Source organism: Elephas maximus, chromosome 1, assembly GCF_024166365.1.
Source record: "Elephas maximus indicus isolate mEleMax1 chromosome 1, mEleMax1 primary haplotype, whole genome shotgun sequence".
NCBI classification, from domain to species: Eukaryota; Metazoa; Chordata; class Mammalia; order Proboscidea; family Elephantidae; genus Elephas; species Elephas maximus.
In genome coordinates, this window is record NC_064819.1 from 124,514,567 (window position 1) to 124,530,170 (window position 15,604).

Below are 15,604 nucleotides of genomic sequence, written 5' to 3' on the forward strand. Positions count from 1 at the left end.
TGTAGTTGCATGATGGTTATCCTTTCACTTTTTCCATGCTCCTTTTTTACTATTTTTTAATCAACATAAAATTTTTATTATACTATTTATTTTTTTTGCAGAACCCTGATGGCACAGGGGTTAGGATCTCGACTGATCACCAAAAGATCTGCAATTCGAATCCACCAGCTGCTCCTTGAAAATCCTATGGGGCAGTTCTACCCTGCCCCATAGGACCACTATGAGTCCGAATTCGACTCGATGGCAACAGGTTTTTTTTTTTTTTTTGGTAGGAGCCCTGGTAGCTCAGTGTTTAAAGTGCTCAGCTGCTAACCAAGAGATCAGAGGTTGGAACCCACTAGCCACTCTGCAGGAGAAAGATGTACCATTCTGTTTCTGTAAAGATTCACAGCTTTGGAAATCTTATGGAGCAGTTCTACCCTGTCCTATAGGGTCACTATGAGTCGGAATTGACTCAACAGTAGTGGATTTGGGTTTTTTTTTTTAGTAGCTAATTAGTTTTCCATAGCATAGGTGTATTTTACTAATGCATTGAGCCATTCGTCTTGTCACGGATTGAATTGTGCCCCACAAAAATATGTGTCAAATTGGTTAGGCCATAATCCCCAGTATTGTGTGGTCGTCTTCCATTTTGTGATTGTTGTAATTTTCCTATGTGTTGGAAACCCTGGTGGTGTAGTGGTTAAAAGCTATGGCTACTAACCAAAAGGTCAGCAGATCGAATCTATCAGGCACTCTTTGGAAACCATACGGGGCAGTTCTACTCTGACCTATAGGGTCAGTACGAGTTGGAATCAACAGCAATGCATTTGGTTTTTTTGGTTTTATAAATCCTAATCTCTGCCTGTGGTTAATGAGGTAAGATTCGATTACGTTAAAGAGGATTAGTGTGGGATGTAACACCCTTACCCAGGTCATATCCCTGATGCAATGTAAACAGAGTTTTCCTGGGTGCAGCCTGCACCACCTTTTATCCCTCAAGAGATAAAAGGAAAGGGAAGTGAGCAGAGAGATGGGGACCTCATACCACCAAGAAAGCAGTGCCAGGAGCTGAGTATGTCCTTTGGTCCTGGGGTTCCTGCTTGAAGAAGCTCCTAGTCTACAGGAAGATTGATGACAAGGACCTTTCTCCAGAGTCAACAGAGAAAGCCCTCCCCTGGAGTTGATGCCCTGAATTTGAACTGCTAGCCTACTAGGCTGTGAGAGAATAAACTTCTGTTTGTTAAAGCCATCCACTTGTGGTATTTCTGTTACAGCAGCACCAGATGACTAAGACACTTCTATTTATGGATGTTTGAGAGGATGTTACTTTTTTAATATACTTTGCTAGATTTTCCAACATGGTTCTATTATTCACCCCACTATCAGCAGGATATCTAAGTGTTTATTTTCTCACAGTTTTGCTAACAATGTTAAGTCATCAATCTTTTTAGTTGCTATCCATATGGTTAAAAAATTGTATCTCATGGTGAATATCTTTTTTATATTTATTAGCCAATTGGATTTCCTTCTTTCTAAATTGCTATTGTTTATTTATTTATCGGATTATTCGTAATTTTTAAAAGTCAATTTATAAGGATTTCTGTTTCTAACCAAGATGGAGTAACTGGGAACTGATTTAACCTCCCATCTGAAACTACCAAAAAATGGAAAAAAAAAATATTTTGAAAAATAGCTTTAAAACACTGGAATTCAGGCAATTAAGGGCAGCAATCCCTGAAAGATGGGAAACAAACAGTAAGCCTTATTGTACGCAGCCTTGTGAAAGTCTCTAGGCCACGGGACAGAGGTATAATCGGGGCAGAACCCAGCAAACTAGACAGGTGGGCTTTGTCCCCGGAAGGCAAACTGAGTTAACATTTAAAAAACCAAACCAATACAATCCATCATCTTAATACATTAAAGATGAAAGACCGTATGACAATCTCAATAAAAGGGGGAAGAGCATTTGACAAAATCTAACATCCATTCCTTACCAAAACAAACTCAGCAAAACAGGAATAGAAGGGAACTTGCTTGACTCGCTAAAAGGCACCTACAGAAAACCTACAACTAACGTCATATTAGTGGTGAAAGACTGCATACTTTCCCCTAAGATCAGGGAAAAAGCAAGGTCACTTGCAACTTTTCTATTCATCATTGTACTGGAGATGCTAGCTAAAGAAATAGGGTAAGGAAAAGAAATAAAAAAACACCCAAACTGAAAAGAAAGAAGTCAAGCTCTCTTTATATGCAGACAACATATTCTTCTATGTAAAATAATAGAATCTACTAAAATGTTACTAACCCAAAATGTTACTAGATCTTCTTAATAAATGAATTCAATAATGATGTAAGATAAAAAATAAATATAGAAGAATACATTGTATTCTCATATACTAACAACGTACAACTGGAAATTGAAATTAGAAAGACATATCCTTTACAAAACATCAAAAGTATGAAATAATTATTATCTGGTTAAAAACCTGTACACTGAAAACTGCAAAAACATTGCTGAAATTAAAGAAGACCTAAATAAATAGAGGGAATTACCTTGTTAAGATGTCAGTTCTTTCCCAGATGGATCTGTACCTTCAATACAAACTAATTTACAGTGTTTTCCCATGGACAGGAAGTGGGGCATGGGGAGGATTGGAAGAAAAGGATTTTTAACACAGGGCATAAGAACACTTTTGGGGGTGATGGAGACACACATTATCTTGACTGTAGTGGTTTCACATATACATACGTATGCCAAAACTTATCAAACTGTCTGCTTTAAATAGGTACAATTTATTGTCTATCAATTCTACCATAAAAAAATCTCATTAAAAAATTGTCTGAGATATTCCTCTTATATTATAAATATTAATTCTTAAAATGTGATGAGCATTATAATTTTTTTTTCATGTCTGACTTTGGTTGTCTCATTTTATTTATAGTATCTTTTATGATATTTATTTTTATTATTGTATGATAAATAAGTCTTGGATTTCTTCCTTCAGTACCACTGGTTCTTGATCATTGAAGACATTGACAAAAAACAGGGCTCCAGGAATTGATGCAATACCAATTGAGATGTTTCAACAAACGGATGCAGCACTGTAAGTGCTCGTCTATGCCAAGAAATTTGGAAGAGAGCTACCTGGCTAACTGACTGGAAAAGATCCATATTTATGCCTATCCCAAAGAACGATGATCCAACAGGATGAGGAAATTATCGAATGATATCATTAATATCACACACAGTAAAAGTTTGCTAAAGAATTATCCAGAATGCTTGCAGTAGTACCTTGACAGGGAACCACCAGAAATTCAAGCTGGATTTAGAAAAGGATATGGAATGAGGTATATCATTGCTGATGTCAGATGGATCTTGGCTGAAAGCAGAGAATACCTGGAAGATGTCTACCTCTGTTTTATTGACTATGCAAAGGCATTTAACTGTGTGGATCATAAATTATGGATAACATTGCCAAGAATGGGAATTCCAGAGCACTTAATTGTACTCATGAGGAAGGTGTACATAAACCAAGAAGCGGTTGTTCAAACAGAACAAGGGGATACTGTGTGGCTTAAAGTCAGGAAAGGTGTATGTCAGGGTTGTATCCTTTCACCACACTTACTCAATCTGTATTTTGGGCAAATAATTCCAGAAGCTGGACTATATGAAGAAGAATGGAGCATCAGAATTGAATGAAGGCTCATTAACAACCTTCATTGTGCAGATGACACAACCTTGTTTGCTGAGAGTGGAAGAGGACATAAAGAACTTATTGATGAAGATCAAAGACTACAGCCTTCAGTATGGATTATGCCTCAATGTAAAGAAAACAAAAATCCTCACGATTGGACCAATAAGCAACATCATCATGATAAATGGAGAAAAGATTGAAGTTGCCAAGGATTTCATTTTACATGGATCCACAATCAACACGCATGGAAATAGCAGTCAAGAAATCAAACAATGCTTTGCATTGGGCAAATCTGCTTCAAAATACCTCTTTAAATTGTTAAAAAAACAAAGATGTAACTTTAAGAACTAAGGTGCACCTGACCCAAGCCATGGTGTTTTCCGTCATCTCATGTGTATGCAAAAGCTGGGCAATGAATAGGGAAGACTGAGAAAGAATGGGGCCTTTGAATTAGAGTGTTGGCAAAGAATATTGATTATACCATGGACTGCCAGAAGAACCACCAAATCTGTCTTGGAAGAAGTAAAGCCAGAATGCTCCTAAGAAACAAGGATGGTGAGACTTTGTCTCACATATTTTGTGCATGTTGTTAGAAGGGATCAGTCCCTGGAGAAAAACATCATGCTTGGTAAAGTGGAGGATCAGCAAAAAAGAGGAAGACTCTCAATGAGATGGACTGATACAGTGACTGCAACAATGGGCTCAAACATAATGACTATGACGACTGTGCAGAACGAGGCAGTGTTTCCTTCTGTTGTGCGTAGGGTCGCCATGAGTCCGAACCAACTCGACGGCACCTAACAATGATAAATAAGTCTAGTCAGATACATTGGTCTAATCTTTTATTTTATAGGATCAGGAGTTCCTACATCGCGTTAAAGTATTGGCAAAGACTAAGGCTATGCAAATATTCTTTCATATTCTATTTAATACCATCCCTGTGTGTGTGAACAAAGCAAAAAAGAGGAAGACCCTCAATGACATGGATTGACACGGTGGCTGCAACAATGGGCTTAAGCATAACAGCAATAGTGAGGATGGCGCAGGACAGGGCAGTGTTTCATTCTGTTGTACAGAGGGTGGCTATGAGTCAGAACCAACTTGATGGCGCCCAACAACAAGAACAACAATGTGTGTATGAGTTGAAATCCACTCGATGGCAATGGGTTTGGTGTTTGTTTTTTTTGACTTATTTTCTTTTAGGAGTTGTTAGGTGGTAAAAATGGTCAAGCACTAGGCTACTATCCAAAAGCTTGGCGGTCTGAACCAACCAGAGGTGCCTCAGAAGACAAGCCTAGCAATCTGCAAACCTTAAGGAGGGCAGTTCTACTTTGAAGCAAATATGGTCACTATGGGAACAGACTTGATGGCAGCTAGTTTTTTTTTTTTTTAATCTGTTTTTTATATATTTATTTTTGGTATGTTCATTTAGGAGAAAGCAGTGCTGGTTCAGTGGTAGAATTCTTGCTTTTTATCTTTCATGTAGGAGAACTGAGTCTGATTCCCCACCAATGCACTTCCTGGGCAGCCACCTCTCTTCAGTCAGTGGAGGTTTAGGTGCTACTGTGATGCTGAACAGGTTTCAGCAGAGTTTCCAGACTAAGACAGACTAGGAAAAAACCCAGTGAAAACCTATGAATTACAATGGTACAATCCCTTGTGCACGGGGTCATCATGAGTTGGTGGCCGACTCGACGGCAGCTAACAACAACAACGTCCATTCGGATTGTATTTAACTTAACCCCAGTGCTGTCGAGTCGATTCCGACTCATAGCGACCCTGTAGGACAGAGTAGAACTGCCCCACAGGGTTTCAGTGGATTCGAACTGCCGACCCTTTGGTTAGCAACCATAGCACTTAGCCACTATGCCACCTTGGAACTTATTAATTCATAAATTCCAAATAAAGATATATTATTTTAATACATAGGAGTTGTTATTACTAGTGGCTATGTAGAAATATGTTATGTAGAAATACATAACTTAACACTTTAATGTATGATAAAACTTGGAACATGATAGTTAAATTCAATTTTCCTTGTATCTCCTTTTTATTGATTGATTAAGTAATTCATTCAGTGTTCATCGAGTGCCTATAACATATCAGGGGCCCTGGGTTTTTTTGCGTGGTACAGGGGTTAAGCATTCGGCTGCTAACCAAAAGGTTGGCAGTTAGAATCCACCAGCCCTCCTTGGAAATCCTGTGAGGCAGTTCTATTCTGTCCTACAGGGTCACTACGAGTCAGAAGAGACTCAATGGCAGTGGGTTTGGTTTTTGTTATAATGTGTTAGCACTGTAGCTCCAGGAGAAAGCAAAATTGACAAAAAATCTTGCCTGAATTGGGCTGAAAGTTTAGCGGTGGGAGAGTGATAGATAACAAATAAAAAAGTAGAATAAAAATATATCAGGTGATGAAATATGCTATATTTGAAAATACAAAAATGAAAAGAAGTAGGAAATGCTGGAGACAGTGACAGACAGTAATGTCAGTTTTAAAAAGGGGTGAATCGGGAAAGTCCTCATGAGGTTACTTGTGAGCTAAGACTTAAAAAAGCATGTGAATTGAGAGGTTTGGGTGAAGGTCTTGTGGTAAGCGTGTGCCTGTCATTGTGAACTATCAGTGGGGCCAATGTGGCTGGGGCAGCTAGGGCTCATTGCGGAGTTTAGAACAGAGGAGTAACAGGATGTGATGTACGTTTTAAAAGCGCCATTCATGTTCCATTGCTGTGTTGAGAACTGGCTGTGGACAAGCAGAGCAGGGAGAAGCAGGAAGAACAATTACTAGGCAATTGTAATAACGTGTTTATTTTGGGTCCAACAACATGGTGCCCAGATAAAGCAAGAGACATAGAAATAAACTCAAACACAGAGGAGGAGAATTTCTATGTATTTGATAATGATTCATTTTTTTTCTAAGCGCTTGGATTAGACCACTCTCATTAGCTCTGTATTGGTGACTGGGTAGGGTGGTCAGACATTCATGGGATGAATTAATTAAGAACAAGAGCATAGTACAGGTTTGGGTTTAAAACTATTAATCCTAGTGTTATGCCATTTAATTCTTCTACTTCAATGAACTTCTTTTATAATGTGGTACCTTGAACAACATGTACTCTCATAACTGAATTGGTTAATATTAACACTTGCAAAATTAGCTTGCTAGAAGAGTAATTGCTGATTTCCAACAAAAGACAGTTCAGTTACTGCTTTGTTTCATAGGTATGTACTGTGTGCAGTGGTTTGCAAAAACATTTTAAACCCCTAAGCATAGTAATATTATCCAATTTACATTATTATACGTACTATCGAAACTTTTTTCATTTTATTGTGGTAAAATATATAGAATAAAAAATTGCCATTTTAACCATATTAAGTGTATAATTGAGTAATATTAATTACATTCACCATGTTGTACAACCATGACCACTATTTCCAAAAGCCTTTCATCACCCTAAACTGAAATTCAGTCTCCTTTAAGCAATAACTCTTTTTTATCCCCTCCCCACAACCCCTGATAACTTCAAAGAATTTTTACCTCTGTGCATTTGCCTATTCTAGATATTTCATAAAAGTGGGATCAGACAACATTTGCGCTATGTCTGACTTTTTTCCACTCAGCATAACGTTTTTAAGTTTCATCCATGTTGTATCATATATCAGAACTTCATTTCTCTTTATGGCTGTATAACATTCCATTGCATGTACACGCCACATTTATCCATTCATTTGTTGATGGCCACTTGGATTGTTCCCACTTTTTGGCTATAGTGAATAATTCTGCAATGGATATTGATGTGCAGTTATTTGAGTCCCTGCTTTCAAGTCTTTTAGGTATATACCTAGGTGTGAAATTGCTGGGCCATATGGTACTTCTGTGTTTAACTTTTTGAAGATTGTTAAACTGTTTTCCACAGTGGCTGCACCATTTTACATTACACCAGCAAAGCATGAATGTTTCAATTTCCCCACATCTTCGCCATAGTTATTTTCCATTTTTTCTGGTAATAGCTATCCTAGTGAGGGCAAAGTGTTACATCATTGTAGTTCTGATTTGCATTTCCCTAATGGGGAAACCCTGGTGGTAGAGTGGTTAGGTGCTACGGCTGCTAACCAAGGGGTTGGCACTTTGAATCCGGCAGTTGAAAACTCTATGGGACAGTTCTACTCTGTCCTACAGGGTTGCTATGAGTCAGAATCGACTCGACGGCACTGGGTTTGGTTTTTTTTGGGGTAATGACTAATGATGTTGAACACCTTTTCATATGCTTGTTGGCCACTTGTGTATCTTTGGAAAAATGTCTATTCAGGTCCTCCAACCATTTTTAAATTGGATTGCCTTTTTGTTATTAAGTTGTAGGAGTTCTTTATATATTTTGGACATTAAACCCTTGTCAGTCATACGATTTTCAAACATTTTTCCCATTTTTTAGGTTGTACCTTTCTTGATAAAGTTTTTTGATGCACAAACATTTCTTTTTCTTTTTCTTGCCCAATTGCTCTGGTTAGAAATTCCAGGTCAGTCAATGGTGAATAGCAATGATGAGAGAGGGCCTCATTGTCTTGTTCCTTATCTTAGGAGGAAAGTTTTCAGTCTCTCACAATTGAGTATGACATTCATTGTGGGTTTTTATAAATGCCCGTTATCATGCTGAAGAATTTTCTGTCTACTATTTGTTTGAGAGTACTTTTATCATGAAAGAGTGTTGGATTTTATCCAATGTCTTTTGGGTGTCATTGAAATGATTATGTGGTTCATTTCCTTTTTTCTATTAATGTATGTGGTAGACTACATTTGATTTTCTTGTTTTGAACCACTCTTGCATTCTTGGAATAAATCCTACTTGGTTATGGTATATAATTCTTTTAATATTCTATTAGATTTGTTTTTCTAGTATTTTGTTGAGGGCTTCTGCATCTATATTCCTAAATTATCCACACTGAATCACAAGATTCAGGATTACTGCCATGGGAGTGTTCAGGAATAATAATAGACTAATTTATGAACATTTATTGAGCACACACTACGTGTTGGTAATTATTACAGGTGCTGTAATACTTGGAGCCCTGGTGGCAAAATGGTTAAGAGCTACGGCTGCTAACCAAAAGGTGCGTAGTTTAAATCCACCACCTGCTCCTTGGAAACCCTATGGGGCAATTCTACTCTGTCCTATAGGGTTGCTGAGTCAGAATCAACTCGACGGCAAGGGCAAGAGGCTTTTTTTTGGTGGGGGGGGAGGTTTCTCTAGTAGTTACAAAGATAAATAAGACATTAATTTTCCTTCAAGAAATTCACTGTTTTGTAGGGCAATAAAATTTCTATTCAACACGTCAGTATTATTTGGAATATTTATTGAGCACTTACTATGCCCTAGGCATTTTGCTTTGCATGTGTTATAACTCTAATCTTCACATGTCTATACAGTAGGTAGTAATACTATTGCCATTTTAAGAACTATGAAACTGACACTTAGGTTAAATAATAGGTCTGCAATTGCACAGAGTATAAATAATTATGAAACCATAATTATTTATATAGAAATAATTATGAAAAAATATCAGCATTACAGAAAAAGTACTGTAGTATTATAGAGGGAGTCTGAGGGCATGTAAGAACTGTATTAGAGGAAAAAGTATGTACGTAGGATTCTGGGAGACAGAAAAGAGGCAGAAGGGTATGACTGACTAGCAGAAAGAACTACATGTGCAAAGAGAAAAAATATTAAAAAATATATACTGTGTGAGAAGCATTAATCACAGCTAGATAGTGTTGTGAGAGTGGGTGAGCTTAGAAAGGGAAAGAAATAAGCTTGGTAAAGTAGTTTTAAGCAGATTGTGAAAATATCACGCTTAGGAACTAGAACTTGATCCTGTAGGCGGGGGGTTACTAAGGTTTTTGAGTAGAGTTTAAGTCGTTTAAAAGGGAAGAAAACCAATTAAAAGGGCATAGAGTTCTATCCTAAGGTCGTAATTGTAAAATGTGTTGCAAGGTGGAAAGGAAGCAAGGGCCTGTTCAGAGGACAAATCTGGAGACACTAAGCCAGGGCAGCTTGGTGGCCTACCCGGCAGGGGTTCACAGCACTCAAGGGACTACAGCAAACTCGGGTGTGACCTGGGCCAGTGACAAACTTTGAAGGGTCTTAGTGAAGCAGGAGGGACTCAGGATTTTTGGTCATGGATGTTCTTGGTATCAGGTGGCATTAGGGTGGGTATTGAGATTGTGGGTTTGGAACTTAGAAGAAAATTTGAAACAAGATTTTTTGGTGTCTTCAGCAAGTTGGTGAGAGCCACAAACAGGAGAGCCAGAAGAGCGACGAATGTGCTCCTGAAAGAAAAGCTTGAGAGACAAATACACCGTGGAGTAAACCCCATTTCCTGGATATCTTATCTTCTTCTTTGTGTGTGTGTATGTGTGTTCACTCATGTATATGTATAATTAAAAATTGTGGGAAAGGATTTCTAACAAGTCTGTAGCTTTCTGATCATTCACCAACTTCATCACCCTTAGCAATCATCATCTTGTGATTTTTCTAAGAACAGTATCTGAGTTGACACAATTTAGATCAGGGAAAACTGCCCACAGTCTAAAATATGACAGACAATTTAGATTACCAGCTTTGTCAATTAATAGATGGTTGAAGAGAAAAATTTGCTGAAATTTTCAGACAACAACAGTATCATAGTAATAGTAACAATAATAACAATACCAGCATCTACTTTATAGGATTGTTAGGAGAATAAATGATAATAAGTGTAAAGAATTAGCTTGGCACATAATAGGTTTGTAGATTTACTTTGCAAAAATTATAGACTTAACTACTATATACTAAATATGGAGGTATTGTTATGGTCAACTCATTCTTTTTACCCTCAAGAAGTATAAAAGTCTTAATTATAAGCTGTCCTACAAAACATAAAGAAATTCAAATCAATGGCAATTATCAAAATTTTAAAGGATACTCTCAGCTCAAGGAGCCCTGGTGGTACAGCAGTTAAGTGCTCAGCTATCAGCCAAAGGCTGGTGGTTTGAACTCACCAGTAGCTTCAAAGTACTGGCAATCTGCTACCACAAAGATTAACCAAACCAAAAACCAAACCCAGTGCCGTCGAATCGATTCCAACTCATATCAACCCTATAGGACAGAGTAGAACTGCCCCATAGAGTTTCCGAGGAACACCTGGTGGATTCAAACTGCCGACCCTTTGGTTAGCAGCCATAGCACTTAACCACTATGCCACCAGGGTTTCTCCACAAAGATTACAGCCTAAAAAACCCTACGAGGGCAGTTCTACCCTGTTACATGAAATTGCTTCAACGGCCCCTAACAACAACAACACTCAACTTGTTGTTAGTTGTCATTAACATGGCCCCTGATCCATGGTGACCTCACTCACAGGAGAACTTTTGTCTCAGTCTGGAAGCCTCCCTAAAAGCTGTTCAGCATCATAACAACACGCATGGTGGCTGCGCATGTGTTACATTGGCCAAAAATTGAATCCAGGTCTCTCACATGAAAGGTTAGAATTCTATCACTGAACCAAATTTTCAAGTAGGTATTCACAATTTCAGAGTGGTATTTGTTACCCAGACCATTATAGAGTCTAGAAACATCTCCTGTTTCTCCAAGCCAACTACCTTGGGTCTACCACTCATTTTTTTAAATAAAGAGAATAGCATTCTCCCACCTCAGAAGTAAAATTTCCTTAAGTTCCTAAAGAATTAATTGCTCAAGCTTCTCAATCTGCCCCTTGAACATCCTAACAATTTGGTGGCTCAAGGGAGTCCTGTGACCAAATTCATAATCTATCACTTTGAAAATGCAGGCTTACTCAATTTACAATACATGGATGAAAGTATGTCATAATTCATAATACCGTATAACGTGCATCTGTTGCATACAATGGGAAAACACAAAGATGAGATATTTTAAGTTTTATAGCTGAATTTTTCTATCAGCTATAAAATTATAGCATATGATAGATTTGTATCCACATATAAAATAGGTTATGAGAACAGATAATTATTGGAGTTAGTTTTGCAGATGTAGAGAGTGACACTGTTTACCTTTCCTCACTGGGCTCTGCCTAATCTTGGATACTCCCTACACTCGAAGTGTCTTTTGTTGTCAGAGGAAATTCTGGGTACGTTCTACCCACCGATTGCATTGGTGAGCAAATCATGTTTATGTGTTTACCTCATTGTACAAAATGCTAAGAACTTCCACTGAACAAATGGAGTTTTCTTTAGAAAACAATGTGATTGTCATCAATCCACATTTTGATTGTCTATTCAAATTCAGTATCTAATACAGCAATTTTTTTTTGGCTTGCACAATCAAGTTTATACTTTCTTAGTAATTGTAGTCACTGGAACGTATTTAGTGTAAAGTGCTAAGTGAAACCTGAATGAATTCAAGAGGAAATTCATTCCTTATTCACTCCTTATTTACAATTCTGCAATACTCAAAGGAGAAAAAAACACTATTTTCATGATAAAATTATAAAATTGTTGTGTGGAAACAGGTTAGAGAAGAGGAAATATGAGCCTGTTATTTGCATAATTCCCATTCTGTTGAAGCATGATCAAATATCTCATACAATTACTGCATTCATTTATTTAATCTACCTCTACTCACAATATACTTCCCAGCATATTTTAAAATGATATAAATATAACAAATATGCATTTTAGTGGTGTGGTGCTGTATGACATGGTATCAAAAGAGGACTATATTCTGATCATTATTATTTTTTTTATTAACTTTTATTGAGCTTCAAGTGAACGTTTACAAATCAAGTCAGACTGTCACATATAAGTTTATATACATCTTACTCCATACTCCCACTTGCTCTCCCCCTAATGAGTCAGCCCTTCCAGTCTCTCCTTTCGTGACAATTTTGCCAGCTTCCAACTCTCTCTATCCTCCCATCCCCCCTCCAGACAGGAGATGCCAACACAGTCTCAAGTGTCCACCTGATATAATTAGCTCACTTTTCATCAGCATCTCTCTCCTACCCACTGTCCAGTCCCTTTCATGTCTGATGAGTTGTCTTCGGGGATGGTTCCTGTCCTGTGCCAACAGAAGGTTTGGGGACCATGACCGCTGGGATTCCCCTAGTCTCAGTCAGATCATTAAGTATGGTCTTTTTATGAGAATTTGGGGTCTGCATCCCACTGATCTCCTGCTCCCTCAGGGGTTCTCTATTGTGGCCGGGCACCAACTAGTTCTTCTGGTCTCAGGATGATGTAGGTCTCTGGTTCATGTGGCCCTTTCTGTCTCTTGGGCTCTTAGTTGTCATGTGACCTTGGTGTTCTTCATTCTCCTTTGCTCCAGGTGGGTTGAGACCAATCGATGCATCTTAGATGGCCGCTTGTTAGCATTTAAGACCCCAGATGCCACATTTCAAAGTGGGATGCAGAATGTTTTCATAATAGAATTATTTTTCCAATTGACTTAGAAGTCCACTTAAACCATGGTCCCCAAACCCCCGCCATTGCTCCGCTGACCTTTGAAGCATTCAGTTTATCCCAGAAACTTCTTTGCTTTTGGTCCAGTCCAATTGAGCTGACCTTCCACGTATTGAGTGTTGTCCTTCCCTTCACCTAAAGCAGTTCTTAGCTACTAATTAATCAGTAAAAAACCCTCTCCCACTCTCCCTCCCTCCCCCCCTCGTAACCACAAAAGTATGTGTTCTTCTCAGTTTATACTATTTCTCAAGATCTTATAATAGTGATCTTATACAATATTTGTCCTTTTGCCTCCGACTAATTTCGCTCAGCATAATGCCTTCCAGGTTCCTCCATGTTATGAAATGTTTCACAGATTCGTCACTGTTCTTTATCAATGCGTAGTATTCCATTGTGTGAATATACCACAATTTATTTACCCATTCATCCACTGATGGACACCTTGGCTGCTTCCAGCTTTCTGCTATTGGAAACAGAGCTGCAATAAACATGGGTGTGCATATATCTGTTTGTGTGAAGGCTCTTATTTCTCTAGGGTATATTCCCAGGAGTGGGATTTCTGGGTTGTATGGTAGTTCTATTTCTAACTGTTTAAGATAACGCCAGATGGATTTCCAAAGTAGTTGTACCATTTTACATTCCCACCAGCAGTGTATAAGAGTTCCAATCTCTCCGCAGCCTCTCCAACATTTATTATTTTGTGTTTTTTGGATTAATGCCAGCCTTGTTGGAGTGAGATGGAATCTCATCATGGTTTTAATTTGCATTTCTCTAATGGCTAATGATCGAGAGCATTTTCTCATGTATCTGTTAGCTGCCTGAATATCTTCTTTAGTGAAGTGTGTGTTCATATCCTTGCCCACTTCTTGATTGGGTTGTTTGTCTTTTTGTGGTTGAGTTCTGACAGAATCATATAGATTTTAGAGATCAGGTGCTGGTCTGAGATGTCATAGCTGAAAATTCTTTCCCAATCTGTAGGTGGTCTTTTTACTCTTTTGGTGAAGTCTTTAGATGAGCATAGGTGTTTGATTTTTAGGAGCTCCCAGTTATCTGGTTTCTCTTCATCATTTTTGGTAATGTTTTGTATTCTGTTTATGCCTTGTATTAGGGCTCCTAAGGTTGTCCCTATTTTTTCTTCCATAATCTTTATCATTTTAGTCTTTATGTTTAGGTCTTTGATCCACTTGGAGTTAGTTTTTGTGCTTGGTGTGAGGTATGGGTCCTGTTTCATTTTTTTGCAAATGGATATCCAATTATGCCAGCACCATTTGTTAAAAAGACTATCTTTTCCCCAATTAACTGACACTGGTCCTTTGTCAAATATCAGCTGCTAATATGTGGATGGATTTATATCTGGGTTCTCAATTCTGTTCCACTGGTCTATGTGCCTGTTGTTGTACCAATACCACGCTGTTTTGACTACTGTGGCTGTATAATAGGTTCTGAAATCAGGTAGAGTGAGGCCTCCCACTTTCTTCTTCTTTTTCAGTAATGCTTTGCTTATCCGAGGCTTCTTTCCCTTCCATATGAAGTTGGTGATTTGTTTCTCTATCACCTTAAAAAATGACATTGGAATTTGGATCAGAAGTGCATTGTATGTATAGATGGCTTTTGGTAGAATAGACATTTTTACTATGTTAAGTCTTGCTATCCATGAGCAAGGTATGTTTTTCCACTTAAGTATGTCCTTTTTAATTTCTTGTAGTAGAGCTTTGTAGTTTTCTTTGTATAGGTCTTTTACATCCTTGGTAAGATTTATTCCTAAGTATTTTATCTTCTTGGGGGCTACTGTGAAGGGTATTGATTTGGTGATTTCCTCTTCGATGTTCTTTTTGTTGATTTAGAGGAATCCAACTGATTTTTGTATGTTTATCTCATAACCTGAGACTCTGCCAAACTCTTCTATTAGTTTCAGTAGTTTTCTGGAGGATTCTTTAGGGTTTTCTGTGTATAAGATCATGTCATCTGCAAATAGAGATAATTTTATTTCCTCCTTGCCAATTCGGATGCCCTTTATTTCTTTGTCTTGCCTAATTGCTCTGGCTAGGACTTCTAGCACAATGTTGAATAAGAGCGGTGGTAAAGGGCATCCTTGTCTGGTTCCCGTTCTCAAGGGAAATGCTTTCAGGTTCTCTCCATTTAGAGTGATGTTGGCTGTTGGCTTTGCATAGATGCCCTTTATTATGTTGAGGAAATTTCCTTCAATTCCTATTTTGGTGAGAGTTTTTATCATGATTAGGGTGTTGGACTTTGTCAAATGCCTTTTCTGCATCAATTGATAAGATCATGTGGTTTTTGTCTTTTGTTTTATTTATGTGCTGGATTACATGAATGGTTTTTCTAATATTAAACCAGCCTTGCATACCTGGTATAAATCCCACTTGGTCGTGGTGAATTTTTTTTTTTTTGATATGTTGTTGAATTCTATTGGCTAGAATTTTGTTGAGGATTTTTGCCTGAT

At 37.9% G+C, this 15,604-nt stretch overlaps 1 protein-coding gene across 1 annotated transcript in view; it reads right to left on the minus strand.

Moving 5' to 3' along the window:
* Positions 1–15,604, minus strand: part of KHDRBS2 (KH RNA binding domain containing, signal transduction associated 2) — a 656,556-nt gene that overhangs the window by 251,210 nt on the left and 389,742 nt on the right. The window lies entirely within an intron of this gene.